Below are 18,654 nucleotides of genomic sequence, written 5' to 3' on the forward strand. Positions count from 1 at the left end.
CACTTTAAGATTTCATCTTACCCCAGTCAGACTGGCTAAGATCAAGAGAACAAATGATACCAAATGTTGGAGAGTATCTGGGGAAAGGGGAACACTCATCCACTGCTGGTGGAATTGCAAATTTGTTCAGCCCCTATGGAAAGCATTGAGGAGAACTTTAAAAAAAAACTAAAAATGAACCTACCATTTGACCCAGTTATACCGCTACTTGGCATATACTCAAAGAACTCATCCTATTGCAGAGACACTTGTACATCCATGTTTGTTGCTGCTCTTTTCACAATAGCTAAGAGATGGAAGCAACCTAAATGTCCCTCAACTGACAAGTGGATAATAAAAATGTGGTTCATTTATATGATGGAGTTTTACTCAGCAGTAAAGAAAGATGAAATCATGAAATTTGCAGGTAAATGGATGGAACTAGAAACTGTTATACTAAGTAAGGTAATACAGACTCAGAAAACAAACAAAACAAAAAACAATGTATGTTCTCCCTCATATGTGGATCCCAGCACCAAATCCTGATAAGTGAGTATGTATCCAGACATAACTACAGGAACCAGGATAATGAAAAGGAACCAGGGAGGTAAAGGAAAAGAAAGAACCTGAAAGAGAAGAACAATAGGAAACAGGCATATACGGGAGATATGGATAAAAATGGGGTTATTTTAAGGAGAGGGGAGAGGGAGGGTTTATACAAGGAACCCTGGGGATAAAGAGAAAGAAGGAGCTCAAGAGAGGTGGGACCATAGGATAAGGGTTATTATTAAGGGAGAAATGGGGAAAATGGGGGCACTTTAAGTGGGGAAACTGTGGTGAAAAGGTTAGACAATGTGAGAGATAAATAATGCCTAGCTAGTTTAAAAAAAAACAGTGGGAACCATATTAGTCCAACAACCTACTGAAAAATTATACATACAACTAGCTCAAGGAATATAATATATATCTAGGCAAGGTTTATCTGGGAACGTTTAGTCTTTGCCCAAGCTTTATCTTCATGGCACATGGTAATTAAAAGTACCAGACTGGTGGAACCAACCTTCTTCGATGTTTAACTATACTTTGAGGCCTATAATAATTTGGACAGAGGGACATAAAAGACAGTTTTTGCTCCTTGCCCTCCTAGGTTGACTAAGTTCCAGGGGACTATGAGCATCTCTCAAAATGTCCTGTAATTGTGGTGAGTCACTTGTTCTCTTGATCAAGGAGGCCATGGAGACCCCATCAAATGGACTTGACCCAGTGTCCATTCTACAAAGAGGAGGGTCAACACAGAGGAAACATTTCCTCCATGCTTCCAAGTAAAGCCAGCCACAGTCGAGCAGAACCTTTGACTTATCTTCACATAGATGGAACTAGTAAAAGAAAGGAGCCAGGGGCTCCTCCCAAGCCCATGTGACCCCTGAGGACTAGAACCTCAAATGACCTCAAGAGTTAAAAACAAATTGATTTATTTGGGCCAACTGTATGGCCTTAAGCGAATCCATGTGTATAAAAGCTAAAGGCTACATAACAAGAAAGAATGCCAGAGAGGAGATACCATCCCTTGAGTTGTTGGCCAGGGTGGCCCAAGAGACTACTGGACAGTAACCCAGAATAGAATTGGGAAAATGAACAGCAGACCCCAATCTTATCTAAAGGAATATTGGCAACTGATTTCTGTTAGATGAGGAAGAGCTGATCTTCCTAAAACAAGGAACTCTAGATAGGCTGACTAGGTTCACTGGATGGACAAACACTGGGGAACGGCTCAGGGCGCCGACAACACAGTGACCGTGACAGGGATGACAGAGTATACGGGCTCCAGTAGGGCTGGGGGGTCTATGGGAGGGTGCCATTTGGGATGTGGGTATATAGATGAATAAGGTTGTTAGGGATGTTCTGTATGAAATGCTAAAAAAAAAATCAAATAAAAAATGAGTTATATTTGAGGATGAAGCATAAAAATTTGCTTCATGTTAATTAGTAGAGGTGGAAAAGAGTTCCACTGAAATCTACCTGATGACTTTATATACACACTCAGGTGCCAAGGATCTGAGTGTAACCGACTATGACTAGTAATAATCAAATACATAGAGATTAGAGACACGTGCAAACATCTAAGTGTTAGTAGCATTGAGTTTTTTCAGTATGAAACAGTGTATTTTAAAATGAAATAGAGATCTTTTTTAAAGGTTAAAACATCATTCAATTTTATGTCTTAGAGGGTTTATACTGAGTTCAATATTGTGTAAGTGTATTAATTCAACTGTGAACCTAAAAATTTACAGCCAATTTTGAAGGAGATGCATCTTTGCTCTGGAAATTGTTATTGAACATGTTAATGCTGTAATGAAAACATGTGGTTATTAAATAATTCTTAAAAAAAAAAGAAAAAATATTAGGCAAAAGGAAAAAAAAAAAAGCATCCTAAGACACAAATAGGAACCTGCATTCTTAGAGGCTTAGTCAGGAGAACATCTCCTCTGTGCTTTCAAGGAAAGATGTGGCGGGGCATCAAAGGAAACAGGGAGGATGCTTCCCAGTCACCACCTTGCACACACCACAGAGGACCTCCAGTGGGACCTAATTCATCAGTTGGGTGAGATCTTGGCCTGGGAGCCAGGCTGCTCATGCTAGCTCTGTTTAATTGAAAAGAGACTTGAGGTGCTGTTCCTTCATTTCCCTTTCCATGTAATAGGGCTACTAGATTCCCCTGCCTGAGGCTGCTAGGAGGAAAAATATGGCACGATGCACATGATATGCTTTACGAGTCCTGATAGCTTATTGTATATCATTTCTTAAAGGAAGGAACAAGGGTGCGCGTCACTTTGAGAGGAAAAATGGATCAAAATAGATTGGTTGTAAAGTTAGATAACAAATTCCATTTGCCCTTTACTTTCTTTCTTTCTCTTTTTAAAGTATACAATCAAGCCTTCTGAAAATATTCAGGAAAAAAATTAGTTGCATTGTTACTGACATGTGCCAATTGCAAGTTAGATTTTTGAGGGTTGCAATTGCATTTGTACTGACAATGTACAGACTTTTCCCCTTGACTTCATTCCCTGAACAATACAATGTAACACCTATTAATGTCATACTTGCATTGCATTAGGAATGGCAAGTCATATAGAGGTGATATACAGTACACAGGAGCATTGTGTGGGCTCTACATAGACCTATGCCACTTTATACAAGGGAACCGAGCATCCATAGACCTGAGTATTCATGGGGGACCTTGAAACCCATCTTCCTAGACACCTTCTTTATTAGCGGTCCCTGTGGAGAATATAATCCCACCTAGAAAGAGTCCCAAAAGTCAAGGCAAACAGCAGCACCTTGCTGCCTAGGCCTCTACCTGAAGGGCAATGGGAGCAGAGGAGCCACAAACAGGCACCCTAGAACCCTGCCTGCCAGACAGGTGACAACCCACTATATTTTCCAGTTCTCTGAAGTAAACTTATTTCTTATCCATTTACTCTTACACATTCATACAAGTCTGCAATATATGTCTGATTCTAGGCTGAGACTATTTTTTAAAGTCCCAGACTTCTGATTCTGCAAAACAAATTCATGCCGTATGTCACCTCTTATGTTCACAAGTCTGCAAAGACAAATTCACTTTGAGCTCAGGAGCTGCTCATCCAGGTCTGTGAAATTCTGTCTGATGTATGTGCACTGCCTGCTAGAGCTGACAGCTGGTGTCTCCAATACCCTATCTGCCCCATGATGGTGACATGTCCCTTCCAGAGGTGCAGCTGGCTCTGGTAATGATTTCAGGGACTCATAACATAGTGGCCCCTATGGCTAGCTCTCTGAGGGCTTCATGGCTATTCATGTAATCAGGCATTACCCAGAGAGGACCCAGTGTGGCTGCCAGGTATCTTCCCTCAGAGAGTGACTAGCAAATTCACCCAGTTATCACAGGATGGGCACAGGTTGTGGTGATACTGATGGCTTCTGTGAACCCTAACCCCAGTTCTGTGTGGTCATTTTGCCCTTTGTATGGGTTTGAGAATCTGCAGTTGCTCCTTAGACAGGATCAGGTGGCATGCAGCATCACACAGCATGCCTGGTGATACCGAATGAAGGCTCCAGAGTTCTCTGCAGATTGGGGCAAACTGGCTCTTTTCAAAGATACATACCATTATGCTTTTCTCTAATGCCAATGATAGACAAAGACTTTGTGAAACATCAGTCAGTTTTCAGAAAGGGGTCTAATTACTTGCTATACTGTTTGTAACCTCTTTCCTGAATGCAGACTAAATTTAACAGTTTTTGGTCTATCTTTGTCAGCTTGGACAGAATTCCTCTATATCCCCCTCACTTGAAAGAAAACAAACTGTGTCCATTGCATCTGACTACCTGACATGTCCTGTTCATCTTCCCCACCAGAGCTGTCTGTACCTGGAGGCTTACTGCAAACATTGGTCTAAGCACTACTGCGCAGGCACGTATCAGAGGATGACAACTGTGTGGCTCCTCTCAGCTGAGGGAGAGGCTTTGGCAGAGGCCAAGATCAGATGAGAAAATGGAAACACAGCTTGTCTGGCAAGCTATTCACTCACAAAGCAACTGGAGGTAACAATCTGTAGTGGCCAGGATGTCACAGAAGCATGGGTGGGACTCCATACTGGTCAGCTTCTTACAGCAAGAATGGGACCCCACAATAGTCAGCTTCTTACACTTACTGCTTTGTCCTGTTAATCATGTCGGCTGCCCTTCACTGTGACAGTCCACCCTCCCCTCCTACTCAGCACCTACGATGTGCCCCAGATGTCAGTGCCAATTGCTCCTCCTTTGTCACTCTGTGCATTAGACCTCTTCAGGCCACTTCTCTTCCCTGAGCCCCATGGCCATTCCTGCTACTGAGTCCTTGGGAATCATTATTAAAGAAAAATAAAAAGGCCTCAAATAAATAAGGTACTCACCTATCCACCCCACCCTGCTATTCCCTGATGCCCTCTTGGCTTAGCTGCCTGATAACCCTCCCCAGTCCTGTTTTCTCAGTCCTCTTGCCCTGACTTAAGCCCTTCTGGCTCTCCCTTACACTCTCACAGACACTCTGGGTTGTGCAATCACTTCTACAACCAAGATCATCTCACCAGGGAAGGGGGCATCCAGGCCAACACAGTTGTCACGGCTCAGGCTGGGCTTCCATTTCCCAAGACCTCTTGACCTACTGTCATCACTTAACCCTCCCCACATTGTCTATACTGTTTAATGGGCTTTTTTCACCTTTTGCCACTGGTACAGGGCGCTGACATCCAGATAAATGAACCAACTAGATTTCCTAATTCTCTCCCTGACTACTCCATCCCAACAGCCACAAACAGAGTCCCAGTCAGGCCCCCCACATCAATGTCCCTCTCTCATTATAAGGGATCATAGCCTTGATCACTCCTCATTCCATCCACAACCTGGTTCTCCAAACCAGCTTGGTCCTTTAGACAGCTTTATCAATCATGGCCTTTCAGACTCCAGATGGCCTGGCCTTCTGCCTTTGGTCAGCCCTATGCTCCCAGTCCCCATACAACTGGGGACATCCTTACCACGTGATCACACTGTCACCTCTTCAACCCTGAAACAATTTCAGTGCCCAGTATAACCTTACCCTGCAGCCCAGGCCCACCCAGTTCCAAGCCCAAGCAACCTCCCTGTAGGAGTTCCTTATTCTCCTCATGACAGCTCTCTCCTGGCTATGGGAGGGGACCTCCGACTTTACCAGGGCCTCTGGTCCTCACCCCATTCTCCCCTTCTTTCTGGCCCTCTCTGCAGAGGCAACACTATACCCTGGCTTTCCCTCATTCATGTTACCTGCTCTGCTTATGTCCTCCCTGCCTCCATCAGGCTAAACCCTACTCACCCACCAGGGCTCCTGACATCAGAAGCCACAGACACAGGGCTATGTCTCAACCCAGGTGGCCTGGACCCAAGTCACTGGCATAGAGAAGGTTTGAACCATGCTGCCAAGAGGCACACTCTAGCAGCACCCCACAGCAGTGGAGAACATTCTCCAGAGACTGACCAGGTTCCAGAATGTAAAACAAATCTCCCTAGTGTAAAAGAACTAATTTAATTTCCAAGACAGTATAGTCTCTGATCCCAAAGCAATTAAGTTAGATGCTAGTAACAGGAAGATGAGAAGTTCCACGCATTTAGAAATTAGCATACACATTTACATAACTCATGGGCCAAACACAATGAGGATTTCAAATCCTCAGAATGGAATGTAGCGAAAATAGTGACAGGAGAACTCATGAACATGACATCAGACATGACCTTGGAAGACAAGCTGCAAACCTTCAACATTGACGTTGCAGACACAGAAGCTGTCTATGCAAGAGATTAAGTATACAGCTAAAAGGACTTTTTTTTTTCTTGATTTAAGAAAATAGAGAAGAAAGGAGTTAAAGTAAAAAGAAGAATTAGTAATAGAGAAAATTTACAAGTCTGGAGACAGTTCTTTCAAAACCTAGCAGGAGAAATAGATCCACAGCAGCACTGATAGAAAGAAAATGAGACCAGGCTCAAAGAAAACAGCTGCGCAAATGAAGACATGCAGCCTCAGGAGAGCTGAGGTTTACAAGAAATGGGGACACTTGTCATGACATTAAGCAAATAAATTTGAAAACGTAAGGCAACACGAACTAATGGCTAGAAAATTATAATTTATGAAAACTATCAAAAAAAAAATGTTTTTAGTACTATTCTGATCTTCCACTAGAGCGACAAAGCAGTAGGCAAACATCCATCTCTCTCACAAAAAACAGGCCTGGACAGTTTTACAGGTAAACTGCTACAAAATGTAGAAAGAATAGATCATCCCAGGCTTGCACAAATTCTTCCAGAGAACAGAAAAAGAACAAAATTTTATGAGGCCAGGATAATAAAACAAGGCAAGGGAAGGGCAGTATCGGAAAGAAAATTATGGGTCCACTTTGGCCATGAATGTAGACTCTGAACTCCCAACCAGACTATTAGATTCAGTGATGAGTAAAAAAGATAATCCACCATGACCAAGTGGATTTATTCCATATATGCAAGAACATTTTAACACTAGAAAGTCAATAAATGTAATTCTGCCTGCCAAGAAATTAAAGGAGATGCAAGAAAAGTATTTGTAAAATTCAAAACTCATATGTTAAAAAATTCTTAGCATGTTAGAAAAAGAAGGGAACTGCCTTAACCTGTTACAAAGTGATCTATAAAAACAAACAGCAGCCACATGTGGTAAAGTACACCTGTACTTCCAGCACTTGGAAGTTCAAAGCCATCTTCAGCTACATAGCAAGTTCCAAGCAAGCCTGGGCTACAGGAGACCTTGTCTCAAAACAAAACAAACACCAACAACAAAGACCAAACATCAACCTTCATGAGAATGTATGACACATTCCCTTTAAAATTAAGAGCAAGGTAAGAACTCCCATAATCAATACTTTAATTCATCATTATACTGAAAGTCTAGCAACAATAAATAAATAAATACATAAATAATAAATAAATAGCTTCTAGACAAGAAACCATAACAAATCTATGATTTCCTGTGATTTAAATGAGAAAATCATAAATGGATTATTTGAAAAAAATAAATAAGGGATTTTGTAACAATGAGTCTGTAAACAAGACCAATATAAAAAAGTTAACTATCTTTCCATAAACTAGCAATAACTGTTAGAAAAGTTACAGTAATTGTATATTTAATGAGAAATATAAGTCTTACACATAAAAAGTTATAAAACATTACTAATCATTAAAAGAGATTTAAATAAGCAAAAAAGACATACCATGTTCATGGATAGGAAACCCTATATCATTGTGATTCATTTGATCAAATGCATCAAATAGATTTATATGCTAAATGCCATTTCAGTAAAAATCCTGACAAGATTTTGTTGATTTGTTTGTTTTGTAGGAATTGTCAAGCTCATTCAAAGTCAACAGAGAAAAGCAAGAGGGCAAGAATAGCCTAGAAACTCCAGATGTCAAGCCTTACCATTAAGTTAAGGTATTGGAGTCTTTGAGGCCCTGAATTAGGAACAAGCTTAACATACGGAACAGAAAAGAGAGACAGATCCATGCAAATACAAAATGTGATTTACAACATAATTCCATTGATAAAATGGATGTGGTAGCACAGCTCTGTAATCCCAGCACTTGGGAGACTGAGGCAGGAGATCAAGGCCAGCCTATGGATATGTAGGGAGACCCTGTTTCAAAAAAAAGAACAAAATAAATGAAAAAAACTAGACTATCATGGGGGAAAGGAGAAACTAATCAAGTGCTAACATGGGGAAAGATGGCTACTCACGTGGGAGAAAATAAAATTCTAGTTCACAGCAAACACAAAACCAAATTTGAGTCAATTGATACTTGAGTGTGAGACATACAAATAAAACTTCCAGTGTCCATCTGAGAGTAGACCATTTATCTTTGCCCCCTGAATCCACTTCTCAATTCTTACCCTGCTCTCTTCCCAGGAATGGAGACCTCAGCGTTCCTCACCCTCTGGCTCTGGGCTAGGCTCAGTTAGGACCTTGGGGGGAGCCCAGAGGCTGGTGGGGAGGAAAATGAGGCTGGTTTATCCATGCTCCTGGCCTCTGCCTACAGGCTTGCTGCAGCACTGTTTTTCTCCCAAAGACCCCGGTGCTCTTCAAGGTGCCCTGCCCACCTAGTCCTTCCTTCTGGCTCCCATCAACATTTTCCTCCACTTCCTTTGGAGCCAAGAAACGAAAACAACTCTGATGCTAACAGTCAGTCCTGTGTCCCTCTGAGCCCTGCCCTCACTTTTGGAAAACGTTTCTTTATTGACCTTCCTCAGAATACTCCAGTTGAATATGCCCCATCTTTCCAGCTGAGATGGACTGATAAAATAACTATTGCTGAAAGCACTCTAAAAATAGGCCCTCACAATGGCTTCACATACTCCAGGGGCCCTAGGGCAATCACCTATCTAGGTGTGATAAGGGCAATTCACAGCATTATTGTGAAAATCCAGAGTATTCTTGATAATACATAAAGGAAATGCTCACATAGTACATCCCCACCCCAGGACAGGGTGTAGCAACAGTGACAAAAAGCCAGTAAGGTCAGGTGGATTCCCCTTGTGACCCTAGAAATTATCTACAGGGAAAAGAAATTCAAAGTTATGAACATTCAGCTAACAGACATTTAGCCCCCCAGTAGCCCCAGGGCGTGGTTTATACTCCCAGAAGCAAAGAAGCACTGAAATGACTGCCCTTTCCAGGTGTCTCACAGTTAGAAATGTGAGGAAGAGTGGACCACCGAGCAGACACTGGCTATGACAATGAACTCTGGCCTGGTCTGCAGACGACCCCCGCACTGACTATGAGGTAAGAAAACAGTCTCCACAAGATGCCTTCCCACAGCTGCTGGGGCTACTGCCTCACGAGCTGGGACCCTTTCTCCTCAGGATTCACCCATATAACAAATCAGCTCCTCTGGTCCAGAGGCACAGGAGCTGCTTTGGCTAGGGGGAGGGGGCTAGAAGGTGTGGGTGAGGGGTTCTTCAACACGAGAGCAAGGAACATCACATAAATAGGCATACGCTGGCCAATGCATAGACATGGCTGTCTTCCTCACAATCTGGATACTGAATGCACATGGAAGTGTAGATCAGCTAACCTAAGTCCAGAATGAACAAAAACCCAGTGACTGAGCAGGCTATTATATGGAAGCCCTGACACCCATGATGCTGTGAGTCCCCAGCCCCTGTACAGTATATGTTCTAAACCCAGAGGGCATCCAGAGTTTCTGATGGAGCAGGCCTGAAGTAGAATCTGAGAATTTGTATCTCTAACAATATCCCAAATGCTGCTCCTAGTCTGGTGGGAAGTCAGAGAAATACGAATATTGGAAAGATTCATCATATGCCAACTGCTAACATAAACTGTCTTATACTCCCAATGGAGGGTGGGAGTCTGCTCCCCTCGCTAAAGACTTAAAAAAATGCCCTGCTGAGGGGTAGAGGATGACCAAAGGGTGTTCCAATGACACATTCCATGGGGGTACCATGGGACGCCAAGTGGCAGAGGCCAGTGGCAAGTAACCTGATTGGCCTGCTACGTAAGACTACAGTGCTACTTATGATACCTGACTCTCAGGACCTGGGCAAGGCTTAGGGATGAAAGGATGGGCAGCTCAGTAAGATGCTACTCAACAGAGATTCCGTGCCTCAGTTTCCTCATCTGTTACAAGGACACAGGAAGAAATGCCTACTTGGTGGAGTAAATGAGGTCAAGCAAGCTCTTGGGGCCATTCCTCAGCCAGTGAGAGCTCATGGCACTTGCCTTTGTTACCTCCTCATGATATCGTTATCCCTTTTGTGCGAAGTGATCACCTTTTCCTCCTCTGGAATCGCTCGCACCTCTCCTAGACAGTTTGCCACATTCTACTGAAGTTGGGACTATTGATAGTGTCTCCCCTGACTAGGAAGGATGTGTTTGAGGCCAAATGGCTTGTTCAGGCCCCTACACCAGAGTCTTCTCCTCACTGGATTGCAACTTAACTTGACCAACATTAAGAGGTAGTTTATTAGAACACACAGGACTTTCCTCCTCAGCCCCTCTCCCCCCAATCATTCATGCAACAGTGGAAGTCCTACAGCAATGTATGGGAGACACCACAGGCTATACCATCCTATTTGTACTTCCAACCCTTTCTTTACTTTCCTCTTTCATAAAAGTTTCCCGGACTCCCTTAAAATCAACATGGCCATGTGACAGTTCTAACCCATGAGACAGAAACAGGCACAAGTCCTTGAGTTAGTAATTAAAAGGAAGTGGCCTTCACTCTATGCTTTCCTGTTCCCAGCCCTGCTGCCTGCCCAGTGCCTAGACATCAGACCAAAAAGTATGTATATTAGCCCCACGTTGCTATGAGGGAACTGCCCATAAGAAGAGACCTTCCTACCCAGAGTGGCAGAGTGAAAAATAGGGTACCACATCCAGATTTGATATGCAGGAAAATAAATGCGCCATTGTGTTAAGCCACTACCTCTGTTTTTTGCATCTGAACTACAACCTAGTAACACCCTAGCTACTATTTGACAATTTTCTGAAATTGGTGACACATGGCATATACACATGGTATATTATTCCCCAACAGAATGCAAACTATCCATTCTGGGGATGGGGTAGAGGCTTTTAGATGACTGGTTAAATTAAATCATATCAAATTACTCATTTTACATTCCAGACTCATTTCAAAAGGCTGGTCATGATTCCAGGACTCCAACACCCCAAGTTCTACAGTTCCTTCAAAACCCAATGTGGTATCAACTCAGTAAAAATGTGAGTGAGGAGCCCAGGGTCAATGGTCACAGTAGGGACTGGTATTAGGTATCAGCTTGGGAAAATACTACTGTCAGGGGCTAGAGAGTTAGCTCAGCAGTTAAGAGCTCTGGTTGCTTTTGTAGAGGACCCGGGTTCACTTCTCAGCCCCACATAGCAGCAAACAACCTCCTGTGACTTCAGTTCCAGGGGATCTGACACCCTCTCTGACCTCCTCAGACATTGCATGAATGAGTACACTTACATACATGCATGCAAAACACTTACACATATAAAATAAATAAATAAATTTTAGGAAAGAAAATGCCACTGTTAGTCAAGGAGACCAATTTCATATCTGCACTAATTACAAGGGCCCCTTTCCCAGGGGTAAACATTTACTCTGAAATTTTCCAACAGCCAGCTGCAGAATTCTGTTTTCCAATGATGACTGCAATCATGTATCACAGATGAGTGATTTGACATCCAAAGATGTTAAGTGGCTTGACAACTGTTGATCAATGTGTAGGTAAAAGTGCTCAGATTAGAGCTAAATCTTCTGTCTGTGTTTGGCTAATGGCTCTGTTTGCAAGAGCTACTCCATCAAAATTGTCCTATAAAATGAAAAACAAACTTGTCGTTATGCCTTATGGGGAAATGGCTATTATGAGGAGAGCAGGAGGGGAAAAAAAACAAAAACGCTACCACCTTTTACCTTTCCAATTCTATGGTCTGCTTAGAACTTCTGCTCATTTGAGTAAGACAGTCAGTATTCTGTACAGTCCATCATGAATGATGCCCCATGCAAGAAACATTTGAGGGGAGGATAGAAATCTAGCACCACCAGGCACACTGTTGTCTTCCAGGAATGAAAGAACGTCTAGGATGAAGCAGAGTAGAGAGGAACTGCCAGCTCCAGCTAGGTCTTCAGGCCATAAGCCAAACTTCATGAGCTTTTCTGTCGACTCCAAGGAGGAACACAGGCCAACCAATGGATCCTGATATGTTGTTTCCTCTTGTTTTCAAAAGAGAATTCCTCACTAATTCTGAGCAAATTCTACAAATTCTACTAATTCTACAAAGTATGCTGGTCAGGCAAAGGGCTAAGAAGTGCGCCCCACCTGCCACCTGCTGAAGAATGGAGGGTCACAACCAGGCAAGTCACTGAGAGCCAGTGCTTAGGCTCTGCAGACATGGGCTGCCCCAGCTGCCCAAGTCACAGCTCTTGGATTCTTTCTTAGTCTGACATGGCTTCTGCCTAAGCCATCCCCAACAGTTACAATGTTGCTCAAAAAGAGAAAAGGTAAAACAATATTCAAATTCTTCCCCTACTAACCTTGTGGTATTAGAGATGGAACCCATGGCCCTGGACCTACCAGGCAGGTGCTCGGCCACTGAGCTACAGGAGTTCTGAATTCCTTAGTGCTTTTGCCCACAGTACCTGACACTGGGAGGACTGGTATGTCAGGCTCCTCCAAAGGAGATAACCATCACTATGATAAGGCTATCAGCAGTAACACCCATACTGGTTCACCTCAGGATGGGCACTTTTCCAATCTGTGGCGCTTGGAAGTGCTGCTAACTTCCATTTGTCAGAAGAAAGCTGAGGCCCAGGAAGGACCCATCACTGTCAGAAACAGATGCAGCAGCATCTATGCCTTCATTCATAGATTTGAATCTGAGAAACGTTTCCCCTTAAGTGAGTGCTTTCGAATGCTTTGCTTCAAGGAATCCTCATTCATTCATTGAAAACGTGTCGCCTGATTCCAGCTTGCCTAATATAAGTGGCTGTTTACTTTGTTTATCTTGTATTCTATCCCATCAAAACCTTTTTTCAGTAGTCAAAAATCCCTCATTTTGTATGTAGAAGGTGAGGCACTGTATTGGCTGCTGAGGGGAAAATAGCAAATTATAGCTATCTACATATTTTATCATATTTAATATATTTTATTTTCCCAATGACTCTTAAAGTACATTAAGTATTTAATTGGTTTTATTTCCTTTTCAACATTTTATTTGTCTCTATAATGTAATTAGTGTAATCTCCATATTTTTTTCCCCTTGAGTCAGCTTAACACTTTCTTCTTTTCATTATGAAATATTTTATGTTTCCTTCCAAGTTTTCTCCTAACCAAGTCCTTATTTTAATTCACTCTCTCAGTACAATGTGCTGTAAGATGATTTTATTTCAGAAAACTGTCACCTCTCCCCCTTGGTACTGAGCCTCTTCTCATTTTGCCATGTTCCCTATTTTAGTTTAATGTCCTTACATTTCTATTATGTGTTCTGTGTTCCAACTTTTATATCCCTCTGGCATTTGCTTTAATAGAATTAGGAGAATCTATAAATAAAAGCAGCTTCTTAGAATAATGCTTTCATTCTTCTTCTCTCTCCCCACCCCCTATTTAGCATCCCCTAAATTTATCAGCAGACCCTCTCAGGCAGAGGCTCTCCCACAGGAGTCTGAAGGTTGTCTTTGGTGCATCTGGTCTGGGGTGCCCTTGGGAAGATGGAAGGATTCCAACTTAGGACACCTACTCTGGACTCTGCACACAATGGCTGCTGGTCCTGCCCCTCAATTTCAATGAATCAAGAGAGACTGAAAAGTCTTCAGACAGTAAGTCAAATCCTGAAATTAGCAAAAACACTGCAGAGCAAGGCAGAGAGGATAATTAGCAGCAAGCAAGCCAGACTGACACTGGCTGCCAGGGGTGTCTACACAGGCTTATCACTCCTCCACAGGAAGTTCCTTAAACTGTGGGGCTGGGCTCATTTGCATTTCCTGGGACTCTGCCAACTGGGAACTAGCAAGTGAGGGCCTCAGGGAGCCACCCTAGTCCCTTCAGAAGCCAAGTGGCCAACACCCTACAGAAGTCAATGTCCCAAACCCATATTCCACAGGGACTGCTTTGATGACATCATTGGCTCCATTAAATCCCTAGAAGGCTTCTAATCTTCATCTGTAAACATAACTTCATGTTTAGGGCAGCACAGGATTGCTCCTCGGACTGCCCCATCCTACCACACCCTCGCAATCTTTTTCTCCCAATATCTTATTATGAAAAATTTCAAACATATAACAAAGGTGAAAGACAACTGTGTGTGTAGCAAATACCCCCACGCCCACCTCTCTGTTCATTAAATTCTCCTCATGGTTCTCTCCCTTTATCCATCCCTCCATCAGCCCATTTGATTCCTGTTGCGCTCACTCCAAAGTTGACTTCAGCCACACACTTCCCCCTAAACACTTCCACATCCTTATCAAGAATTCAATATTTACTTAGGGATTTTTTTTTTCTCCTTTGAGGTAAAACATATCTGTGAAGAAAGGAGCACACATTCATACCACATTTGCCTAATTTTGGTGTGTGTGTGTGTGTGTGTGTGTGTTTGTGTACACCTACCTATGTACTGCAAACTACTAAGATTTCACTTCACCCAAGACATCACCCCAGAATATCTGTGAACATTCCCAGTCAATCCCCACCCCTAAAGTTGAGTTCCTCCAACATATTAGCTTTGACTATTCTAGTGCTTTCTACAAGTAGAATCATCTAGCGCTGGTGCAAGCCTTCTTTCACTTGGCGTGATGCTTATGAAGTTTTTCCAGTTACACTGACCAGTTGCCTCTTTCTTCTTATTGCTCATTCTATAGCTATATCCCATTTATCTATGTCTATTTGCTTTCAGATGGAGCTAGAAAACTTAAAATTGTGATGTTAAATGACCGAAGAAACCCCATAATCCTTTAGGGGGAGTCAGAGGCAGTACCCCACATGCCAGGAACCCAGCAATGCACAGGCAGACAACCAAATCTAGAAGCCATGGTACCAGTTCCTCCAGACCCTAGGAAGGCCTGGTCATGTCATTCAACATGTGGTCACCTGTTGCTGACATGTCCTCTATTGCTATGACAGACTAATACAGAAATCACACAGGGCTCAAAACTAATGCAACTTCCATGAAAGAGCTTAGGACAAAGACAGGGCATTTTAAATGGACTGGGTATATTTAGTACAGGACTGTCTTCCTTCTGGTTGTGTCCATTGTCTTTAATGACCTTTGAGGCATCAGTTTCATGCCCATGATGCATGCAGGAACACGACCCAGCCTCAAGACTTGCAACCTAATTCATGCAGCCTGACAGAGTGATTCAAATAAAACACAGACAAGGCAGCAGGGGAGGAGGGCAGCAGCAAGCATACAAACAAGGCTCCTTGGGGGAAAGATCTCCCAATGGTAGCGCGGGCCACTGAAAATCTGGACGAAGGGGGTCTGTGTTCAGAAAGGGCCCAGAGGAGGTTGCAAGGCTGCCTGGCACAGAGACAAGCCTGGGCTGGCACAGCCATCGGCACAGATCAAGTACAAAGGCCCGAGAATGACTAACTTCAGGAAAAGAAACCAGTTGTTGGAAAGTAAAACCAACTTTGAATCGGGAAAGCAAATTGGCTTTAAGATAGGATTTTCTGTAGCTCTCTGCAGCCATTGAACTTCTGACATAAGGAGATAGAAAATCCATCAAGGGCTTCCTATGAGGAAGAATCAAAGCAGGGACAAAGAAATGTCCATGCTTAGGACTTAGGATGAAGATGCTATTAAGACAAATAGGCCATAGGCAATTGTGTGGGTTTATGAGTTCTGCTCCCAGGATGAGCAACATGGTGACATCTGTACTCTCATCTACTCTGAGGTTCCAGCTGGGTCTGAAGATAATTTAATATGAGACAGAATCAGTTTGGTTTTATGATGTTCCTGTACATCAAAAATAGAGATCTAGACCCCTTGAAAAAACTAAGAAGGGGGGACCCAAACAAAGTTGTACTGAGATCATTTTATGGAAAGATGCAATCTCTGTGGATGGAGAAAGTAGTCATTGTTCCACCTGGGCTTTTGTTTCTTATACTAAAGTGACTAAGAGGGGGGGACCCAAACAAAGTTGTACTGAGATCATTTTATGGAAGGATGCAATCTCTGTGGGTGGAGAAAGTAGTCATCGTTCCACCTGGGCTTTTGTTTCTTATACTAAAGTGAAGGGTTAAGGACTGGGGTGTGACTGAGGGTAGAACACTTGCTTAGCATGTATGAGGCCTTGGATCCATCTACAGCACTGGCAAAAGAAAATAATTTGTTCAATGAAGGACTTTGAGGATCTTGAATTGACAAAGTCACGAGACATAAACTTGTTTAAGCCACTGAAACAAACTCAGTTTCTTGTTTGGGTTAATACGATCATGCTCCTGCCACTGACATATTAGAGGCTCACAGAGAAGACCGTTAATGAGCTCTTGATAGCAAGACAGAACACATTGTTTTCTGTTCCAAAAAAACTAGGCTTTATCGAGAGGAATATAAATTGAGGGTTTTGTTTAACTTTAAAAATCAACAGCAGCAAATCAAGATGTATGTGAAACTGAGTATACTAATGGCCAAAAATGGACTTATTTTTTCTGTTAAAATCTGTCCTCAGACAGACACACCTAAACAAACTCCAACTGGGACATAGGCAGAGATCCAGGGATATGGGGTCTGACAGACATGAAACCACAGGCTTCTCCTGTGGCCCCAGGAAAGGACACAGGCAAAGCTAAAATCAGCTCAGGGCAAGGATCTGGGGTGCATGGCCTGCCTGATCCAATCCATTTTTGTAACTCACTACCTGTCAGGCATGATGTCAGACTCGGAGCCAATATTACAAATGGTTACTGAACGAAAGCAGCAGCCAAAGAATCCCCCTGCCCTCTAAAGCCATAAGATGTGTAATGAAGTCTCCCATCCCCAGGTCTTTTTTCAAAAACTTATTTTAGTGTGTGCGGGGGAGGGGGGGTGTTCACAAGGGTGGTGGGGGTAAATGTGCACAGAGGCCAAAAGAGGGTATCAGATTCTTCAGAGCTAAAGTTAAAGGTGTTTGCAAGATGCCCAATTTGTTACATTGGTGCTGGGATTTGACTTCTGCTCCTCCTGATGGCAGATATCTCCAGGCTTCCCCAACCCTCCCCAATGAACTTTCCAATCTCTATTCTTGCTCTTGCTGTGATTTCTTCCTCCTCCTATTCCTCCCTCAGCCCTTTATGGCCTGCTCTGTTCTGCACCTAGGATGGCTGAGCCCTCCAGACAGCACCACCTGGCCAGTGGGAGGCCCTCCACAGTGTCAGGAGGCTCTGCTAACAGCAATTTGGCCCCTGCCCCTTCACCATTCCCTGTGGGTGCTCCCTCACTGCCCCTTCCTGAGATTTCCTTCCTGAGTCAGGAAAGGTGAGTTGTTTCCAAATGGGATACAGATTAAGATGCCCAAACATCACCTACTCCCCTGTTTCTCTGTCCACAAAAATGCTGTGGGCCTCAAATGCCATGGTCACAAAGCCTTCCCTGAACCCCTGCCCTAGGTGAAAACTACCCCAGCTCCCTGCTATCACCCAGAGTATCTGAATTCCATCTCTATGGTGGCTGCTTCTCCTCTGAGATTATTTAAGTTCTTTCTGCTGTAGATAGGGATCCTGTCCGGTTCAGCCCTGAATTACACAAAGAGCAAGCATTCCAGATTTAGCTTTAAAAAACAAGCAAGCAAGCAAGCAAGCAAAAACCCCACTGAACAAAGTTCAAAGAAATAGCGGCAACATACTTAAAAACAAGGGATTAATGTCCATATTACCTTCAAACTATTATGCTAAAAGACAGACAATTCAATTAAAAAACTGGGCAAAGGACATAGTAAAAAATTCAGAAAAGAATATAAGTGGAGAATTGATACATGAAGAGACATTAGACTTTAATAGTAATCAGAAATAAAGCAAATTAAAACAGTCTTGCATGTAGGAGTTGGCAAGCACAGCAAGTGATCACCCCCCCACCCCCAAACTAGTAACTGCCCCCTTCTCATACATCTCTGGAGTCAGTGTCGGTTGTCACTATCTGCCAGGAGAACCACAGCCAATAACAATACAATGTAACATGTATGTATATTTGCTCTTGAGCCAAGCCACCTTGGTCCAAATCTTGGTTGCACTTAGAAGCTGTGAAGACATGGACGTTGCCTTATCTCTCTGTGCCTGAGTTTTCTCATCTGTGAGGTAGGGATAATAACATCAACCTCATAGGGTTTTTAAGAAGATAAAAGAGTCTACAAGGAAACACACTTGAAAAGTTACCTGCCACATAGCAAGAACCAGACATATGTCTGAGGTTACCATTGATTATTATATTTGTTCTTGCTATACAGAAATCCTCATGCATGTGCCCAGAGTCACAAGCAAGGAGGATCATGGTAGCACTTGGGGCGAATCAAGTGAACAACCAAAGGCAAATAGTGAAAAGCTATGTCACAGCCATAAAAATGTCATAAAGCTACTTCTAACTCCTTAGAAAGGAGAGAACTCTGGATGTACCA

General features: G+C 43.0%; 1 protein-coding gene across 1 annotated transcript in view; it reads right to left on the reverse strand.

Moving 5' to 3' along the window:
- The window catches only part of Pcsk6 (proprotein convertase subtilisin/kexin type 6), a 197,901-nt gene that overhangs the window by 166,685 nt on the left and 12,562 nt on the right, over window positions 1-18,654 (reverse strand). The gene's annotated exons all lie outside the window — the stretch shown is intronic.

Source organism: Nannospalax galili, unplaced genomic scaffold (genome assembly GCF_000622305.1).
Source record: "Nannospalax galili isolate Female #2095 unplaced genomic scaffold, S.galili_v1.0 scaffold124, whole genome shotgun sequence".
Taxonomy (NCBI): Eukaryota; Metazoa; Chordata; class Mammalia; order Rodentia; family Spalacidae; genus Nannospalax; species Nannospalax galili.